Raw genomic sequence first — 21,972 nt, forward strand, 5'->3', positions numbered from 1 at the left:
GTGTGTGTGTGTGTGTGTGTGTGTGTGTGTGTGTGTGTGTGCGTGCAGGTGGGTTTTTTTTGACTCTCCGCAAAATATCTCATGAAGCACTTGACAGGTTTTAATAAAATTCTCTGAGTCATTTCATTTCGAGATGGCTGCCACAGCGAAGTGGCCTTAGAAATCTTGAAGCATGGACTCTTGGAATATTGCCAGTTACGTTTAGCTGTGTTGTTCTTTAGTGCACTGACAATAATGGTACAATGACCTGAACTGAAAACATGGAAATGGTTAAAACTCTGTAAATTTTACAGAAATTGATATCCAATTTGACGTGTAGTAACTGAGTCATTCCCAACGTGTATTCTGAGTGCTTCACATTGTGCAACATCTTCACCTTTAACTTTGACATTATCTGTTGGAGAAAACTGTGTGTGTCTGTTATCCGAATATTCAATGAGCTATTGGACAAGTTTTAATGAAACTTTCAGAAATTATTCATTACATGTACCTCTACAACCTTGACTTTTTGATGTCAAAACAATTTAAAATGGCTGCAGTTAAGATGCTTCTTTGAAAATTTTGTAATTAAAAGTGGTGGCTGATAAATGTGCTAATTTATGTCTTTCATTCCATTTGCCGTCTCTAGAATACAAGATAAAAGCTGGCCCACCAGCAGCTCTCTGGTTCCACAAGTTTGGCTCTTTTTCCTGGCTGTTGAATAAGAAATCATGCTGTGTCCATCTCTGACAGCTTTAAGTGCCTCCAGAGAAACCAGATGGGTGGCTTTGACCACAGCTCTCCCTTGAAAATTATGCATTTGGTCCAACAACATACACGTTATGTCTTGAATGGTGAATCTTTGGTATCTCGGTGTCCGGCTAAAGTAAAATGAATTCAGTACAAGTAAGAACTGAAATAAAAACACAATTCTTGTACTCAGTTAATGAGATTTAGCATTCCCGACTTATAATACTTGTGAGAGTACAGCACTTCTGCAGCCCGGACCCCAATCATCCACACCTGCAGGCCGTCCTATTGATGAGGATCCTCCACTACTTAAGGCTGCAGATGAGCTCTCCTCCCTGCTGGAGCATCGACTAGTGATTCATGCTCACCTGTGCCTTCAAGTGCCTCCGTGTGCTGACTTTCTTGGATCCCAGCACCTCCTTGTGTTCATTGCCCTCCATCCACTGGCCTGCCAAAACCTGTGTCTCTTCCTGGAACCTTGTGGAATCGAATCCAAGACCTGGACCTCCTCTCAGCCTGTAAGATAAGAAATACATATTTAAAATCCTCAGCCTCTAAGTGGAACCTCTCTGATTTATATCCTTGCCCCTCAGGACTCCAGTGGATCATCATTGCACATTTAATATCAATCTGTGAAAATAAACACTGTTAACTTTTCTACGTGTGGAGCCTTGTCTCGCTCACTGGTTTTCATACTATCTGGGTTCCTGGAGTTCTGACAGAAATGCTTCAGCCAAATCAGAACACCCAGAATGAGACCTGGGGGCGAGCAAGCGTCTCTCCTTTCACAGACTAAACGGATTGACAAACTTGAGTCAACTTTACAACAAATTCTGACCCAACAACAGACAGCTGAGTCCAACATGGAAGAGGTTGGAGGTATGTTGTACTCTATAACCCAACAACTCGCTTCTGTGCTCCCTACAGTTGCAGCTGCAAAGCCTGAAACTAACGTCACCAGAACCACCACAGAGTTGGTACCACATACAGGTCCTTCTCAAATAATTAGCATATTGTGATAACGGTCATTATTTTCCATAATGTAATGATAAACATGAAACTTTCATATAATTCAGATTCATTGCTCACCAACTGAAATATTTCAGGTCTTTAATTGTTTTAATACTGATGATTATGGCATACAGCTCATGAAAACCCAAAATGCCTGTCCCAAAAAATTTGCATATTTCATCCCACCAATGAAAGACAAGTGTTTTTAATACAAAAAACACCAACCTTCAAATAATCATGTTCAGTTATGCACTCAATACTTGGTCGGGAATCCTTTTGCATGAATGACTGCTTCAATGCGGCGTGGCATGGAGGCAATCGGCCTGTGGCACTGCTGAGGTGTTATGGAGGCCCAGGATGCTTCGATAGCAGCCTTAAGCTCATCCAGAGTGTTGGGTCTTGCGTCTCTCAACTTTCTCTTCACAATATCCCAGAGGTTCTCTATGGGGTTCAGGTCAGGAGAGTTGGCAGGCCAATTGAGCACAGTAATACCATGGTCAGTAAACCATTTACCAGTGGTTTTGGCACTGTGAGCAGGTGCCAGGTCGTGCTGAAAAATGAAATCTTCATCTCCATAAAGCTTTTCAGCAGATGGAAGCATGAAGTGCTCCAAAATCTCCTGATAGCTAGCTGCATTGACCCTGCCCTTGATAAAACACAGTGGACCAACACAAGCAGATGACATGACACCCCAGTGACTGTGGAAATTTGACACTGGACCTCAAGCGATGTGAATTCTGTGTCTCCTCTCTTCCTCCAGACTCTGGGACCTTGATTTCCAAAGGAAATGCAAAATTTACTGTAATCAGAGAACATAACTTTCGACCACTCGGCAGCAGTCCCAGGCGAGATGCTTCTGACGCAGTCTCTTGTTCAAAAGTGGCTTGACCTGGGGAATGCGGCACCTGTAGCCCATTTCCTGCACACGCCTGTGCACGGTGGCTCTGGATGTTTCTACTCCAGACTCAGTCCACTGCTTCCGCAGGTCCCTCAAGGTCTGGAATTGGCCCTTCTCCACAATCCTCCTCAGGATCCGGTCACCTCTTCTCGTTGTGCAGCGTTTTCTGCCACACTTTTCCCTTCCCACAGACTTCCCACTGAGGTGCCTTGATACAGCACTCTGGGAACAGCCTATTCGTTCAGCAATTTCTTTCTGTGTCTTACCCTCTTGCTTGAGGGTGTCAATGATGGCCTTCTGGACAGCAGTCAGGTCGGCAGTCTTACCCGTGATTGCGGTTTTGAGTAATGAACAAGGCTGGGAGTTTTTAAAAGCCTCAGGAATCTTTTGCAGGTGTTTAGAGTTACGTCGTTGATTCAGATGGTTAGATTAATAGCTTGTTTAGAGAACCTTTTCATGATATGCTAATTTTTTGGGACAGGCATTTTGGGTTTTCATGAGCTGTATGCCATAATCATCAGTATTAAAACAATTAAAGACCTGAAATATTTCAGTTGGTGTGCAATGAATCTGAAATATATGAAAGTTTCATTTTTATCATTACATTATGGAAAATAATTACCTTTATCACAATATGCTAATTTTTTTTAGAAGGACCTGTACTGTCCCTGAGGTAAATATTAAACCCTCTGAGTTTTTCTATGGAGACCCAGATCATTGTGGGGGATTTATGCTGCAGTGTCGGCTAGCCTTCAAAAAGGCACCCCAGCTATATGCTTCAGACGAAGCCAAGATTATATATTTAATTAGCCAACTGAAGGGGGATGCGCTCCGTTGGGCTAATTCATATACGTCATCTCACGATATTGACTCCTTTTGATACCTTTCTTGAAGAGTTCATCCTCATAATTGACCATCCGTTGCAAGAAGCAGCAGCCGTAAAGCGGCTCCTCTCTTTACGTCAAGGCAGGTGGACAGTGTCGGAGCACGCCCTCGAGTTCCGCATCATCGCAGCTCATACCGGCTGGGAAAAGAAAGCTCTCCAAGGTACGTTTCTAAGCTCTTTATCTGAAGAGATTAAGGATCACTTGGCCTTCCATGATGAACACGAGGATTTTGATGAATTAATTCGTCTTGCCATCCGCATTGATGGTCGTCTTCGTGAACGGCGGAGAGAAAGAAACTACAATTCCCAGCATCACTCCACTTCCGGGTTCGGCAGTTTCTGTGACGTACAGCCCGCCTACAAGCCTGAACGGAGGGATTACAACCCCCAGAGACTTTTTGCTGCCAGGAGTTACTCTACACATGGTGACAACCCAAACTTCTCATCCACGTTGGAAACAGAGCCAGAACCTATGCAAGTGGGTCGAACCCGTCTCACACCTAAGGAAAGGCAGAGACGAATTAAGAATAACTGCTATATTTACTGTGGAAGACAAGGTCATTACATTGCCCACTGCCCGTTTAAGGGAAACGGATCAGCCCATCAGTAGAGAAGGAGATAGTGGTGCAAACTTTATTTTCTCTTTCATCTCGGTTGACTTTGCCCGCTATTATCCAGATTCATACCAATTGTTTGCCCATTTCAGCCTTGGTGGATTCTGGATCTGAACAAAACCTGATCAGCAGAGACCTGGTCGAACGCCTATCCATTCCTACCCAGGTGATTCAACCCCCTCTGGCTGTGGCAGGTTTGACTGGACACACACTCACCCAGACTCAAGATTGAAGGAGTCCATATTATCATTTTTGGGAACTACCATGAGGTCAGTGATTTTTTTGTGTTTGACTCCCCCAACCCGCAATTAATTTGGGGATTCTCGTGGCTAAGGCAACATAATCCTAATATTAATTGGGAACACGAACGGATTGAAGGGTGGAGTACAGCTTGTCTAAAGAATTTTCTACGTGCTGCAGTTTCCTCTCATATAAGGAAAGACTAAACTTGTGAGGATTTAGATATCTCCAAGATCCCCTCTGAGTATCAAGATTTAGCGCCTGTCTTCAGTAAGCAAAAGGCTTTGACTCTACCTCCTCACCGCCCATACGATTGCTCGATCAATCTCATTCCTGGAGCAGCCTTACCTTCAAGCAGACTGTATAATATTTCTGGCCCTGAGAAAGAGGCCATGCGAAAATATATAAAGGAATCACTTGACTCGGGGATTATTCACCATTCTACTTCTCCTGTGGGTGCAGGGTTCTTTTTCGTGGCTAAGAAAGACAAGACTCTTAGACCTTGTATAGATTATCGTGGTCTTAACCTGAAAACGGTGAAAAATAAGTATCCTCTGCCACTTATTGACTCTATTCATGAGCAGCTTCAGTTGGCCTCCATATTTACAAAGCTGGATTTGCGTAACGCATATCACCTAGTGCAAATAAGGGAGGGCGATGAGTGGAAGACGGCATTCAGAACACCCCTGGGACATTCTGAGTATTTGGTTATGCCCTTCGGATTGACTAATGCCCCTGCCGTATTCCAAGCCCTTGTAAACGACGTCCTACAAGACTTCATTAATGACTTTGTGTTTGTCTACCTGGACAATATTCTCATTTACTCCCTAGATATGAAACAACACATCCAACAAGTGAGAACTGTTCTCCAACGCCTTTATGAGAACCATTTATTTGTAAAGTGGGAGAAGTGTGAATTTCATGTGACCTTTGTCTCTTTCCTAGGCTTCATTTTTGAGGGTGGCCAGTACAGAACTGATCCGGAAAAGACTAAGGCAGTGGTGGAGTGGCCTGTCCCCGAGACTAGGAAGCAGCTGTAACGCTTCCTAGGTTTTGCTAATTTTTACAGACGTTTCATAAGGAATTATAGCCAGATTGCCGCTCCCCTCTCACAGCTGACTTCCACTTTAAGAACTTTCAAGTGGACACCTGAGGCAGACACAGCTTTTGGTAAGCTCAAGCAGTTATTTCCTTCTACACCCATCCTCTGCCATCCGGACCCCCAGAGACAGTTCATCCTTTAAGTGGATGCTTCAGACACTGGGGTAGGAGCAGTATTGTCTCAAAGGTCTCCATCAGACAACAAAGTGCACTCTTGTGCCTTTTTTTCCCGACGGTTGACGCCGACAGAACAGAACTATGATGTTGGAAACCGGGAACTTTTGGCTGTTAAACTAGCCTTGGAGGAGTGGAGACACTTGCTAGAGGGCACAGAGACACCATTTCTTATATGGACAGATCATAAAAACTTGACTTACCTTAGAGATGCTAAGCGGCTTAATCCCAGACAAGCACAATGGTCTTTATTTTTTGCTCGTTTTAATTACATTCTAACTTTCATACCCGGATCGAAGAATGTTAAACCAGACGCCCTGTCCCGTCAGTTCTCTCCTCCAGATGTTCCCGAGATCGAGGGGAGCGTTATTCATCCTTCCTGTGTTGTCAGGGTCATTACCTGGTCCATTGAGAAGGAGATACATGAGGCCCAAGGGACGGAACCTGACCCAGGCACTGGACCTGCTGGGACCATTTATGTGCCTTCAACAGTCAGGTCTAATGTTTTAACTTGGTTTCACATCAACAAACTTTCATGTCACCCTGGGGTTTCCCGTATGTCTTCATTAGCTAAGAGGCACTTTTGGTGGCCATCCATGACCCAGGACATCCATCCATCCATCCATCCATCCATCCATTATCTTTACCCGCTTATTCCATTTTGGGTCACGGGGGTCGCTGGTGCCCATGTCCAGCAATCACTGTGCGAGGGGCGGGGTACACCCTGGACGGGTCGCAAGTCCATCACAGGGCCACATAGAGACAAACGAGACAAACAACCATTCACTCTCTCATTCACACCTAGGGACAATTTAGAGTTACCAATCAGCCTAACATGCATGTTTTTGGTCTGTGGGAGGAAACCGGAGCACCCGGAGAAAACCCACGCATGCACGGAGAGAACATGCAAACTCCACCCAGAAAGGCCCCTGGACCGGGGTTTGAACCAAGGACCTGCTCGCTGAGAGGCAGCAGCTCTACCAGTTGCGCCACCGTGCTGCCACTGACCCAGGACATAAAAGAGTTTATTGCAGCATGTACCACCTGTGCCAGGAACAACCCTGTGAACCAACCTGCTGCTGGGCTTCTACAACCATTGCCTACCCCCAGCCGCCCCTGGTCACACATCACTGTTGACTTTGTTACTAGACTACCTCCCTCCGAGGGTAACACGGTGATCCTTACCATTATTGACAGGTTTTCGAAGGCGGCCCATTTCGTGCCTCTGCCCAAGCTTCCCTCGGCCCTTGAGACGGCCCAACATTTGGTTCAGAATGTCTTTAGGATCCATGGCATCCCCTCGAATGTGGTCTCAGACCGAGGACCACAATTTGTTTCTCAGGTTTGGCGTAATTTTTGTAAGGCTTTGGGAGCTTCTTCAAGTTTAACTTCTGGTTATCACCCACAGTCAAATGGACAAGCAAAATGCTGCAACCAGGAGCTGGAGACCACCCTAAGGTGCATTACTGAACATAACCCGTCTTCTTGGAGCAAACACCTGGTATGGGTCGAATATTCCCACAACTCTCACACGACATCTGCAAAAGGTATGTCTCCATCTGAGGCCTCCCTAGGTTACGCGCCACCTTTATTCCCCAGCAAAGAGACAGACATAGCCATGCCTTCTGTCCTACACCATTTCCGGCGTTGTCGGAGGGTCTGGCGACAAGCCAGGGCAGTCCTTCAACATACGGCAGCCCAGAATAAGAGGTTCGTCGACCGACATGGTTCCTCTGCGCCATCCTATCAAGTGGGGCAACGGGTCTGGCTGACCACCAGGGACATCCACCTAAAGGACTTTGGATGTTTGGATGAAGTTGGCACCCCGTTTCATCGGCCCTTTCCCCATTGTGAAGATCGTCAACCCTTCAGCAATTAGACTTCAGTTACCTTCTTCGATGAGAGTCCACCCTACGTTTCATGTATCTCGGGTAAAACCAGTTTCAGAGAGTCCTTTGTGCCCCACGGGTGACCTTCCGCCTCCCATCCGACTGATCAACAATCACCCAGCATTCACGTTGCGACGTATTTTGGATGTGAGACGTTCGGGCCATGGATTTCAGTACCTCGTGGACTGGGAGGGTTATGGTCCGGAAGAACGTTCCTGGATCCCATGCTCCTTCATCCTTGACCCCAGCCTCATAACCAGCTTCTTTCAGGCACACCCTGAGAAACTTCTCAGGTTGCAGAGAGGCGACTCTTGAGAGGGGGGTACTGTGAGAGTACAGCACTTCTGCAGCCCGGACCCTAATCATCCACACCTGCAGGCCATCCTGTTGATGAGGATCCTGCAGCCTAGACCCAAATCATCCACACCTGCAGGCCATCCTGTTGATGAGGATCCTCCACTACTTAAGGCAGCAGATGAGCTCTCCTCCCTGCTGGAGCATTGACTCCGCAGAACTAAAGTTCCTACGCATTTTAACACGGCGCTATTATCTTGTAGCATGCGTAGCAATAGCAGCCTAGCAGGCAACAAGCAAGCCATCTCATTGCAGTCTCCTGTTTGGGAACATTATGGCTTTCTTGTTAAAAGACAAGTGCAAATTCAAAGCTGTGTGTTGACGTTGTTTCACGGAGATTGGATCTGCCGCAGGCAACACGTGTAACTTGTTAATGCATTTTTAATGACATCATCTGAACATGAACATAGTTTGGTTCAAAGACCGATAACAACAGAATTTAAACAACCTTTATCAGGTAATTCAGACCATTCCAAAGCAATAACACAAGCTATGGATCTACGTCCAAATGTTGTTGATGCGCCGGCTTTAAGCATAAAGTTCTTGAGCTCCACTGCCTTCGACATCCATCATGTCAACACTTCAGGCAAATAGTTGTAGCAGCACTTTATGAAAAAGTTAAAACTGATATTGTCAACAAGCCTTACCCCAGATTTAAAGCCCTGCCACATCGATGTGATTATTGTGATCTAATTAACTTTTTTAATTTAAAATTATAATCTTATTCATTCATTCTTTTTATCTCTGTGTTGTTTGCAGTCTGAGGATGATAACTGCTGAGTCTTCTTCATCCACCAGATCACTTCCAGCTAAGAAGTCTGTAATGACTGAACTTGTTTACTTGCCATATTTTCCAAAATAAACATTTTGTAAGTCTTTATTTTGGCCTTTTTAATACTGAAAATTAACCGAACCGAACCGAGTTTTTAATCTGGCCCTGCCACTTGGCATTAGACTTCATTTGACTGTACCCCAGCAAGACCCTACAGATAAGATATGACTAATTACTCAGCATTAACAACTAAATTCTTGACAGGGGAAGCTGACCATTAAGTGTAATGGCAGTTTTGGCAGAAGTCAATGACCCACTGTCACAGGTGAAGCTAACCAATAAACCACTTTGACCTCTCTAGTTCTCTGACTGACATTCAAGCCATTCCTCACTTCATATCTCAATGATCACTTCTCAGTTGGTATTCTTCCCATGATATTCTGCATTTCAAACTATATCCAGTATCCAGGTGTGTGTGTGCGTGCGTGCGTGTGTGTGTGTGTGTGTGTGTGTGTGTGTGTGTGTGTCCATGCAAGCATTCATGCATGTGCCTCCTTTAATGTGCTTACTCTGAAACATGTTGTCACAAACAGGCTTTGTGTTCCCCACTAAAAGACTCCACCTCAGGACAGATTAACTATCAGGTCATTTGTCACTACCTGTTGAGCACAGGCCACAGAAGGTCACAGCCCACAGGACATTTGTCTTTGTGTCTTATGTCTGATCTAAAATGGAGACAGAAGACCATTCCAGGACCGTTAGTTGTCCTCTCTGGAAACTGTTTGACTTCGGCCAAATTAAGATTTTTTTTTCAGCAGGCTGAAGTGATTGATTACTTTCACAAATGATAAGTTCCTCTTTATGTTTTTAGCCATCAAAGGAGACACTTGATAGATCAATTTCTATCTGCTTGGTTGACTGTTTTTGAAATTTGAGTCTCGTTAGGCTGTAGCTAAAATTTTGCGCTCAATTACTAGGGGTGTAATGGTATGCCTAAATCAAATTTCATAGAAGTTTTTTTTTTTTTAACAGACACTAACTCTCGCAAAAGCAGAAAAAGAAAAACAAACCGCCGTTGCTTATGAGTGGCGTTTAAAGTGGCAGGTCATGTACAGCAAGACTAGATTTGTTACCTGCAACTTGATTACAAAATAAAGAAGACAGTCTAATTTTGTTCATACAATGTGATATGTAAACAGTGTCCCACAGGCCATGTGTCAAAATAAAACTCCAGATAGTAACTGTCTTTTGAGAATTTTTTTCTTACATAAAACTGCAAAAACAAAACAAAAAAACATAAATGTTTGCTTCAGTTAGTTTGACCAAGACTTGATACAAAATATAAATCAATAGCTATGTTTACATGCACAAAATTCTTTGACCGGATTGAAATGTTTTCAGATTAAATAATTTAAATGTATCGTTTGCATGGGCTCAATACATTCATGACGAGCATTTACATGCAGCGGGCTTTGTTCTGAACAGAAGTACTGACATGGGCAAAGTGGTAAACTGTGTGAGAGGTGGGGGACACCTGGGCAGGTCTCCAGTCCATCACAGACAAATAATTCAAAATATATAAATACAAAAGTAAACATACTTCAGCCTACCATAGTACATTAATCTTTAGCTCAAAAAATACAGAAATACAGACTTCACAGATTTTTTTAACCATATTGCTCTAACATTTGTTATATTTTCAAAATTTAACCTAATATGAAATATACAGGCAGCACGGTGGCACAACTGGTAGAGCTGCTGCCTCTCAGCGAGCAGTTCCTTGGTTCAAACCTTGGTCCAGGGGCCTTTCTCCTGTTTACTCTGCTCACGTATGACTGTGCACCTACCCATCCAGGCTGTCACATTGTAAAGTTTGCAGATGATACAGCGGTGGTGGGATGCATTAAAAACAATGATGAGTCCAGCTACAGGCAGGAGGTGGAACACCTGGAGAGCTGGTGCAAAGAGAACAACCTTCACATCAATGTGAAGAAGACAAAGGAGAAGATTGTGGACTTCAGAAGGAACAAAAACACCTACACCCCCCTGAACATAAGAAGATCTGCGGTGGAAATGGTCTCCAGCTACAAGTACTTGGGTGTACACATGAATGACAACCTCAGCTGGAACAACAACACCACCAGCCTGATCAAGAAAGCTCATCAGAGACTTTACTTCCTCAGACGGCTGAGTCGAGCTGGTCTGGGAAGCTCAGTCCTCACCTCCTTCTACAGGTGTGCAGTGGAGAGCATCCTGTGCTCCAGCATCAACGTGTGGCATGGAGGCTGCACAGCTGCAGAAAGAAAAGCCTTGCAGAGAGTGGTGAAGGCTGCACAGAAGATGTTGGAGTCAGTCTCCCCACCATCACAAACATCTACACCTTTAGATGCAGGAAGAGGGCCACCTGCATCATGAAGGACCCCACTCACCCAGCACACACACTTTTTGCCCCGCTCCCCTCAGGCAGGAGGTTGAGGAGCATTAAGTGTAGAACCACTAGACTGAGGAACATCTTCTACCCTGAAGCTGTTAGACTCATGAATCTCTAACCAGGATAATCACTGTGAAAAATCACTTCATGTTGCTGCTGATCTGTTTCAATGTTGGTGTGTTCATGCGTGCTCATCTGCTTACACAGACTCATGTTCAGGTTTGTTCTGATGTTCGACGATGTTTTTATGCTATTAGTGCTTAGTGTATATTTAGTTGATGTTTTTCTTAGTTAATATCTTGGATGTTATCATTGGTTTTCTTTTACATTTTATTCTTGGATGTAACTGGGACCCTGTTTACATAATTTCATTCCACCACATGTACCACACGAGGTGCAAATGACAATAAAGAATCTCTGACTCTCTGACTCTGACTTTCTGGGTGGAGTTTGCATGTTCTCTCCGTGCATGCGTGGGTTTTCTCCAGGTACTCCAGTTTCCTCCCACAGACCAAAAATATGTATGTTAGACTGATTGGTAACTCTAAATTGTCTCTAGGTGTGAGTGAGAGAGTGAATGGTTGTTTGTCTCATTTGTCTCTATATGTCGCTGTGATGGACTTGCAACCCGTCCAGGGTGTACCCCACCCCCCGCAAATTGATTGCTGGATATGGGCTCCGGCGACCCCCGTGACCCAAAATGGAAGAAGCGGGTAAAAGATAATGGATGGATGAAATATACAGACTTCACAGTCTTAACCATATTGATTCATATTTAGTAAATTTTTAACTAAATTTCAAAACCTGTGCAAACCTGCATTAAAAACTCTTCTGAACTGTAATAATTTATAAACCATCTAAATTGTATCATTTAGAACTGGCTCCAGGCGATGAGTCTCATCTAGCCTTTTCAACCTGTTAAAAAGACAAATTACATTAAATTTGTTGTATAACTTGTCTATAAGTTTTAGTATAATGTTAGAAAAAACAGTTGCCTTTGAGCTGCAGCTGCATCAGAGCTTCTCCCATTCGTTGTTTCATGGTGAAGTTGTGGTGCTGCTCCATTGCAAAAAAAAAAAAAAAAGCTACGTGAGGGAATAACGTACATTGGAACCAGCGTAAGCCTAAACCCGTCACCTTCCACTGAGCTGTTTGCTCGTAAATCCTTTTGTGTTATAGCAGGAGATGGAGAGGGAAATCTTCACAGCTTTTGAGGAAGCCTGGAAGTTTGTTGCAGAGTTCGATGGTCGGCTACTTCGCTTTCATCTTCCACACATTTTGTCGTATTTCCAAAATACTGTACCGCAATTTTATTTTACACTTCTTGCAAACAACCATGCTCTTGTTAAACTCTGTCATCCCCTGCAACATTGTAGGATATGAAATGATTTTTAAAGACGAAGAAGCAAGTTGAATTGCGCTGTCTCCCTCCTGCATGCTAGCAGACTCCATTCAGATAAAGGGAGCTGGCTAACTAGTTTGCTGTATGGTGGCCTACATGGCCAAAATTCTATGGCAGCCAAGCAGACATGTAATGGAATATGCATTACGCTTGGGAGTAGGAGAGGGAACAAAATAAATAAACAAACACATTTTAAAATAGATTTTTGGGCCTTTAGAATCAATTCAGAATCGCCAGGTCTAAGAATCTAGATTCTTTAAAAAATCTTATTTTTTTCTGCACCCCTACAAGCGGATTGGATGATTGAAGATAATTTGTTATTGTTGATTTGTTTTTCAGTTAAAATAAACTTAGCATGCTCTTTTCAGCAAAATATGCTACACACTATTGCTTCCTGCTTCATCTGTGCTGAACGTCAAAGTGCAACTCAACACGAACAACCATGACTTGAAAGTAGTCTTCATGCACCCTCTGCTGGATACTTTGTACAATTCAGCATTTTAGGGATGAAATTTAGAAGTGTTTATATTGGCACTTCGGACCATTATCACAGATATGATAGGTCCCCAAGCACCTATATCACCCAAAAATATCAGGCTTACAGATATATCGGCCAGGGCTCTAAAATAAAATGTCAAACACTCATATCTGTTTTCTCAGCATGTGACTGGAGTGTAGGAAATTAAACTGTTAATATTAGGGCTATTAAATAAATAGACAAATGTGTATTTGAATATGTTGTTGCCAATATTTCTTTTTAAACTCAGTTCTTAACCAATCATTCATGGATGTAAACAGCTTTCAATTGTTCCTCTACTTCGTTTTCTGTCAGGAAACTTAGGAAATTGCAGTAAAGTGTAATGTGCACCTACTTCAAGGTGCAACACAGTTATCACTTTTGCCCAATGTAATTGCCTTCAATGTATACCAGTGCACTAGTGACAAACGCCTGTATTGCGATGGTGCATGCACAATTACACCACTATAATCTACTCATTTGGTGTCACATTAGGTTGGTGGTAATGCCTTATTGTCGGGGATTATAAAAACATCTTTCCCATAAATAGGAATGAATAAACCAAGTTGAAAGAAGCCGAAGGGATCCACCCTCAGGTCATGAAGTAAAGCTGGAACAAGGACCTCTTTTTACTATTGTGTGTAATTGTACCCATTTGAAACCCCCCAGTCCACACCCTTTCTCCTCATCACCCCACAACTCTGTCCAATTATGCCCACCCTGCAGACTACCTTGTCACTCCAGGGAATCATCCAGTCACCCTGAGGGTTTGAGTCCAACCAATCACTGTGGCAACTAAGCGGCAAGGGTCAAATCAGGTCAATGAGGGACAAACTTTTCCAACCTTGCTCTGTCATTAATTACCCACACTTCCCTGGGGCTTTACTTCACATGCAACCACATTGGTCAACAGGCTGGATCCAAGTGGGTTGAGTGTAGGATCTGATTAAGCACACCATCCGTTTCTGATGTGTGTTTACAGCTGGGTCAGTCTTTATTGCCATCTGATGGCGATATGAGACTAATGTGTTCAATGCATAAGCCATGTTCATATGTAAAACTAAAATATGTTTTGAAACATGATCTAACTGAATTGCTGGTTTTGAAAGAAGGCTGTACTTGATTAAATTGCTGAATAACTGGGTTAACTGGGTAGAAACTGGGTTTTACCAACTTCAGACTTACAGACTTAAATATTTTATTGCTTAGAGATATTATACAGTTTAGTATATTTAGTATATACGATATATTTATATTTAGAAATTATATTTTTAGTTATATTGTTTAGGGTTTGACAACATTAACGATATATCATTTTGCAACTTGTCTTCTGCAACATGATCGTAAAAAAATATACCTAAAATCTCTTTTATTTTTGTGCATGTGTTAGCTTGGGAAGGTTATCTTTATCTGTTTCCACCATAATCTTGTATGAGTTAAAAATGAAACTCAGCTATCTGGATTTATTATTATTATTAATATTATTATTATTTTATTTTAATTTTTTGAAAGGGGGCCCACCATGCTCCTCCTCTTGTATGATTGACATCAGCTTGTGGAGAATAGAGAAATGGCCCCCAGGCTCTCTGCTGGGGTCTGGAGGTAGTTAAATACCCTCTCTTTTCCTCTCATTTCACAATATTAGTAGTTTTCTGTGGGTTTAATGTTCTTTTTTCCCCCTAGTAGTTTTCCATCATTCCCAAGAGACTGTTTTTTCCCCTCATCTTATCCTTTTACCTTTCAATATTAATATTATTGGTCTTGTGTTGGTACAAATGTGTTTCGTTATATCTTTTGAGCCTTTATGTGGGGCAGGAGTAGTATCTGTTGCAGCAGCAAGAAAGACTACAGCCACATGCCAAAACATCTTGTAAGAGACCGAAACCAGAGCAGCCAATGCAAGCATGAACACATCGATGAAATATTTGTAAATGGATTTGGTAGAAATGCTTCAGAACATTTGCCAATGTCCTGGAAGTGTTTAGTTCAAGTTACGACGGATTGAAACATCGCCTAGATGCAGTTAAAAATATGTATTTCAGTGAGCCATGCTTGACATAAATACATTGACTAGAATAATTAAACATGTGGGCACTTGAAAAGTATTGTGTTGTGGAAAATCCACAAAGCTCTGTTGAAAAGTTTCCACAGTCTCTTCCTTTACATGGTGGCTGAAGCCAAACTGAAATTATTCCTGCCCTCCTTACAACTCTGATCCAAAGGAGAACTTGATTTGAAAACGTGAAAAAAAAATCCCATCAAATGTGTTTTTTTCCCACTCCTGTATTCATCTGGGGTGAACTTGCATGATCTGCTTATCTTCTTCAATTGTTCTGAGGTTGTTGTACTTGAACACATGTTTTTCCAACTGTTGCTTTCATGCAAATGAGGAAAGGAATAAACGTAACCTATAGGAGCACAGATGCCAAACTGCTAATTATGAGATGAGGGTGTCGGTGTTGGAGGATTATGGGGAGAATGGTTGCTCATATGCCTGCCTTATGCCCACCCCACTGTTGGTGTTTTCTTCTTTGGTTCTAAGACATTTAAGATACTGCCACATTTTTTTAAATGTTAGCAGTTGTGATGCATCTGAGTTGTGAGTGCCATGTTTCTACATTACAGAGGAGACATCTGCCTAAGGGGCGTTTGATGGCGACACATTTTATGGCCTTTCACATGCTGCCTCCTCTGCGCTTGTGAGGTATAATAAATTTTACCACGTATGATTTTATAAATGAGTGTTCTGTTTGGGTGGTCATGCTTGTGTAAAAATAACAATAGTCTAAAGCTTTTGTCAAACTGTGAGTTGTTTATTGTGGTCATTAGTAGTTGATTGGAGAGAAAGCCTGACTCAGATAACGTGTTAAAAACGTGTGGCACATCTGGATGTGGGAATCACCAGCTCAGTTGTCCTCGTTCACACTGCACCAACCACTTCTCCACATCCTGACTAAAATATAAACAGTTGGGAGGTGAAACTGCAGAATCAAATTTTTATTTTGCAAGTTTGCATGACTGCAATTTGTAATGCGGTGACTCTGCCCATACTCTGTTTTATCTGTTTTTGATAACTTTGGCTTAAAGCCTTTGTAAAAGAAATCAAAATAACATCCATCATGGGCAGCACGGTGGCGCAACTGGTAGAGCTGCTGCCTCTCAGCGAGCAGGTCCCTGGTTCAAACCCCGGTCCAGGGGCCTTTCTGGGTGGAGTTTGCATGTTCTCTCCGTGCATGCGTGGGTTTTCTCCGGGTGCTCCGATTGGTAACTCTAAATTGTCCCTAGGTGTGAGTGAGAGAGTGAATGGTTGTTTGTTTCGTTTGTCTCTATGTGGCCCTGTGATGGACTTGCGACCCATCTAGGGTGTACCCTGCCCCTCGCACAGTGATTGTTGGACATGGGCACCAGCGACCCCCGTGACCCAAAATGGAATAAGCGGGTAAAGATAATGGATGGATGGATGGATCCATCCATCATCTTTAACCGCTTCTTCATTTTCAGGTAGCTGGGGTGCCCATATCCAGCAGTTACAGTGTTGGAGGTGGGGTACACCCTGGACAGGTCTCCAGTCCATCACAGGGACAGAGACAAACGAGACATCACTCCCTCTGTCTCACCTAGGGACAGTTTAGAGTTACTAATCAGCCTAACATGCATGTTTTCAAGGATTCAAGGTTCTTTATTGTCATTCACATCACATGTGGTACATGAGGTTGAATGAAACTATGTACACAGGGTCCCAGTTACATCCAACAAAAATACAAATGGTTAAGAAAAACAGTTATAAGATCCAAGACATGAACTAAGAAATACACTAAACTAAGAATACACTAAGCATCTAAGCCATCTTTCTTATCCTAATTAGAATATGTTCTTAAATATCTTTTTACCTGAATAATGTCATGTTTTCCCCTCATTTTCTTCTTGGCATGTACCAGAATGCTTAATTTAGTTGCTAAAAATCACAAAATGTTCCTGAGGGGGCACAGACACAAACTAAAGGTGCTAGGTTTGTTGCCTTTTTCATCCCTTGTGAGTTTGCATAGCTACTGTTTTCTAATGCAGCAACTTTGCAATAAATCACGTTTATCAACATGATCTTTTGTTTGTATTCAAGTTGTGAGACATTTTTCATGCTAAACAGCAATGCACTTTTTTTTCTTTTCTTCAGGACTTTTTCGCCTCCACCTTTAAAGTCAATGAAAGTATGGACAATATAATTGAGGCTATTGAAACATTTAGCTTACAATGTGATAATGAGTAAATTCAGTTGAAAAATTTTATTTGATAAATATCCAAAGCAATGTAGACAGGGCCTGTCTCACCTCAAAGGGTATATGTAATTTTGAAAAGTATCTCTCTACCAGAGCAGTAGAGCAGTTTTCAGAACTGAAATATTTCCTCCATAACTGAGTTTTACCTGTTTTCCACAGACAAAAATGGTAAATGGACTGTATTTATAAAGTGTCTTTCTATGTAATCAAGATACTCAAAGCACTTTAAACTACAATCTGAGCACTCGTTTACCCATTCATACTACTCTACCAGATCTCTAGAAAGACTAATCGGTGCTTTAGGTCACATTCATACACCAATGGGACACATCAGAGGCTAGAGGGGTTCAGTGTCTTGCCCAGGCACACTTCAAGATGTGACTGCTCGTGGAATCGAACTCCCAACTCTCCTATTGAAGGACGACTGCTCTAACCACTCAACCACAGCTGCCAAAGGAGGAAAGGGCAGGACCCTGAGAAAGACTGTGTTTTCTATAAAGGTCATTGTAGTTAAAACACAGCTTTAGATCCTCACACAAATTATAGTTATGGTATATTTCTTAGTCTTAGTGTGTTTGGAGAAGTGTCATCTCTTTGTTAGCATGATGTGTTTAGTTCTTGTTTAATGGTGAGCCTCTGTGCTGCGTCAAAGAGAAGACAAACTGACAGACATGGCATCAGTGATGGCTTCATCATCTGTTAAAGAAAAACAGGGAGCACTGGTTTATGGGGGCAACTAATTTATCACCAGACTTGGGGGTGGCTGTGGCTGAGTGGTTAGAGCAGTCGTCCTCCAATGGGAGAGTTGGGAGTTCGAGTCCACCCGCAGTCACATGTTGAAGTGTCCCTGGGCAAGATACTGAACCCCTCATTGCTTCAGACGTGTGTCCCTTCGATGTATGTATGTGATAAATCACTGATTATTCTTTGTAGAAATCTAGTAGAGTGCTGTGTGAATGGGTAAATGAGGACACAGATTGTGTTGTAAAGAGCTTTGAGTGTCTTGACTAGATAGAAAGGTGCCATATACTGTAAGTTCAGTCCATTTATCATTTACTTATCAGAAAGATCAGTCAGTCTTCCTTATATATTCTATGGCACATTGTCAGATTAGGAAATAAGAATGTGAGACTTTATGAAGCCACAGAGTCAATACCTAAGAAAAAAAAAACAGTTTTTGAATATTAAACAACTTTCTGGTATAAAAATTTACTGATACATTTGACTTCTGCTGATTAATTGTAGTTATTAAGAATGTATCCACACAGTTTAAATGAAATGAACAATCATGAAACTGTAGTCTTTAAATACTGAGAAGAAAGTTTGATTCACTTGTTAGTGACCCAAAAATGTTGGCAACTGAAGGGAGTGAAGGACCTTTATGCTTCACTCTTTCCAGTTTTGAGGAAATGGAGGTGTTGAAATAGATGGGAAAGCTACAGAAAGGGAACTTATTCCAACATAACTTTGGTAAGGCAGTCCATTCAGCACTCAAATCTTTATCACATTTCTTACTCAAACAAGATATGTTTGTGCTACTTTTATTTGATTCTGCTGGTGAGTTCTGGGAGTTATGATTGGGTCAAATATGCAAGTCTTAACTCCTCAAAGTTATATTTGTCTTGGGTTTTCATGAACAAGGCCGATAAGAGTGTGGGATTTGGCATGACCAGATGTCTAAAGGAAAATGGATTAAGAAATCATGGTAAAGGAAGACTAGAAATGAGAGAATGGTGAATAGTGTCCAAGAAAAAAGAAAAGTGAAGTGTTAGCTTGTTTCAGTGGTTTCAGCTTGTCTCAAATCTCTGTTCTTCACAGTGTTTTTGCTGAGCTTGTGGGCTTGAAGTGGTGGGAATGTTTGTGCAGTAAAAACCCTGGATGATGATGTTTGTATTGTTTTGTTTCAGTCTTTGGAGCCAGTGTCAGCACACTGGCTCTGTATTGTCTTCATAGACACACATGCGAAGGGAAAACAGCCGTGCACCCAAACTTTGAACTTTTTTCTTCCCCATCTTGATACACATCAGTCTTTGTACGTTTTCATGAAATGTCGGTCAGTTCTTAAATGAGTTGCCAAAAACGAGATCTTGCTTAAACCCTGTTACTCACTGTGTACTGAGAAATGGAAGTGAAGAAGTGATGGGTGTTAGTCTGCACATGGATCGCTGCTGCTCTTTGCTGTCTCATGCTGTTCCTGTGACGTTTCCATAAACACAGCTACAACACGTCTTCTGTTACACACATTTTGTTTCTAGGCAGACTAAGTTTTTTGTGTGTGGCTTGTTGCCTACAGCTTATAGTGAGGGAAACGTGTGTGTGTGTGTGTGGGGGGGGGGGGGTCATGCACAGAATGCCACCTTGTCTCAGGTCTTGGATTACTCACAGAAACAACGTTTTCTCCATGAATCTCTGCTTTTATTTGCTGAATTGAAACAGCAAACTGTTCAGAGAGAACACATTTAAGTTTTAAATATGATAAAAACTTTAAAATAGTAAATATAGCACCTTTCTATCATATCTGTGACCTCATTTACCCATTCATACAGCACTCTACTAGATCTGCACTAATCAGTGCTAATCAGAGCTTTAGCTCACGTTCATACTCTGATGGGACACACATCGGAGGCAATGAGAGGTTCAGTGTCTTGCTCAGGGACACTTCAACATGTGACTGCTGGTGGAATTGAACGCCTAACTCTCCCATTGGAGGGCAACTGCTCTAACCACTCATCCACAGCGGCACTAAAATAATGAAAGAACCGTTATAAACATTTACAGTGGCACATTTGGAAATTATGCAGCTGGAATTTTCTCGTTGAACATTGCCATGAACATTTAAGTGCAAAATAACAATATTTCAAAACTGACGAAACTCTATTTTCTTTAACACTTTGACACTGTGATGACTGAGTGTTTAGGTGGTCTATATGAATGATAAAATGATGTTTTTATTATTCAGTGTGTGTCTGCATTATAATACAGTCCTTTATATTTTGATATTATGCACAATAATAGTAACAAATTGTCCTTTTTGTTTCTTTTTTTTTTTTTTTAAACAATTCCTATTCTTGTTTTGCGTTTACATTTTTCACTTTATTCCTTTATTATACGTGTGAATTACAGCTTTTTTAGTAGATGAGCCAGAAACTCACTGTTCTCGTGTAAAAGGATGGTCTGTGGGAGGAAACCGGAGTACTCTGAGAAAACCCACACATGCACGGAGAGAACATGCAAACTCCACCCAGAAAGGCACCCAGCTGGGATTTGAACCGGCGACCTTCTCACTGAGCGGCAGCAGTTCTACCAACTGTGCCACCGTGCCGCCCCACATTCAGACTTAACATCACCGTCTAATCTCCAGAGCAACATTTGATGAATCACTGCTGAAAGCTCAGATCAACCCTGCAAAATTCTCAGCCACAGCCATGTTAATGGAATAAAGTTAATAGTGTTTAAAAATATCCAACATTTCAACGGCACTTTCTTTTCTGTCTACTGAAGCTGTTTCAAAGAGTTTTGGAGGGAAACACAGACAGATGTGGTTGACTTCATGAAGGCAAGAGCCTAGACTTGGTGTGGTGCAACAGTGCCCCCTCATGTTCCTGTTTACCTAAACCTTCTAAGTGTCTTTTACTCAACTTCCAATCTTCTTTAATAAAAATGTGCTTATATCAAATTAAATTATGCACTTTTGTTGACACCTTATAATGAAATATTTAGGGTTTGCTAAACATTACTGTAAAGTTGCACTCTTTTTTGTTGTTGTTGTTGTTGCTGGTTTAATGTATTCAACACCTTTCTCTCCATGTGTGGGACAGACACTGGGATCAGTGGGTCTACTTTACCCTTTCATTAAAAAAGCTACTAGAAGCCATCTTGTGTTGATAGCCGCAACATCAGTCGGCACGTTGACTTTTTGACCGATGAGTACATGAGTTGTTACCGCAGCATGACATGTGTATGTAGTCCCCACGGGTCAGACCAAGCTCTGGCTTAAGTGCAGTAAGTGTCTCCAGGAGCATGTTCTGCAGTGATGCTGTTGAGGCTGGTGAAATGAAAAGTGATCTAGGAGCCATTTAGGAGTGGCTGTGCTGAAAAAATGAAACAGAACAGCAGTTCCTTTGCTTTGAATAAACCAGATTAGTGGTTGTTTCATTCTGCATTTTTCTAAAAACAATCTGTTTACCTCAAGATAGTTTTCCCCTTGGGCTGCACGATGACTCAGTTGGTAGAGCTAAATGGTAAATGGACTGTACTTATATAGCACCTTCCTAGCTTATTTCAAGACACTCAAAGCGCTTTACACAACAATCTGTGCCTCATTTACCCGTTCATACAGCACTCTACTAGATCTCTACAAAAGATAATTGAACAAATCATTCTAAAGAGACTAATCAGTTGCCTCTCAGCAAGAAGGTCACTGGTTTGAATCCCAGCCGGGGGCCTTTCTGGGTGGAGTTTGCATGTTCTCTCCGTGCATGCGAGGGTTTCCTCCCACAGACCAAAAACATGCATGTTAGGCTGATTGGTAACTTTTAAATTGTCCCTAGGTGAGAGTGACAGAGGGTGGATGGTTGTTTGTCTCATTTGTCTCTATGTGTCCCTGTGATGGACTGTCCAGGTGTCCCCTGCCTCTCGCACAGTGACTGCTACATATGGGCACCAGTGACCCAAAAAGGA

At 42.2% G+C, this 21,972-nt stretch overlaps 1 protein-coding gene across 1 annotated transcript in view; it reads left to right on the forward strand.

The window, feature by feature from the left end:
* The window catches only part of LOC119407567 (sec1 family domain-containing protein 2), a 221,503-nt gene that overhangs the window by 843 nt on the left and 198,688 nt on the right, over positions 1–21,972 (forward strand). The gene's annotated exons all lie outside the window — the stretch shown is intronic.

Source organism: Nematolebias whitei, chromosome 3 (assembly GCF_014905685.2).
Source record: "Nematolebias whitei isolate Nwh7 chromosome 3, NemWhi1, whole genome shotgun sequence".
NCBI classification, from domain to species: Eukaryota; Metazoa; Chordata; class Actinopteri; order Cyprinodontiformes; family Rivulidae; genus Nematolebias; species Nematolebias whitei.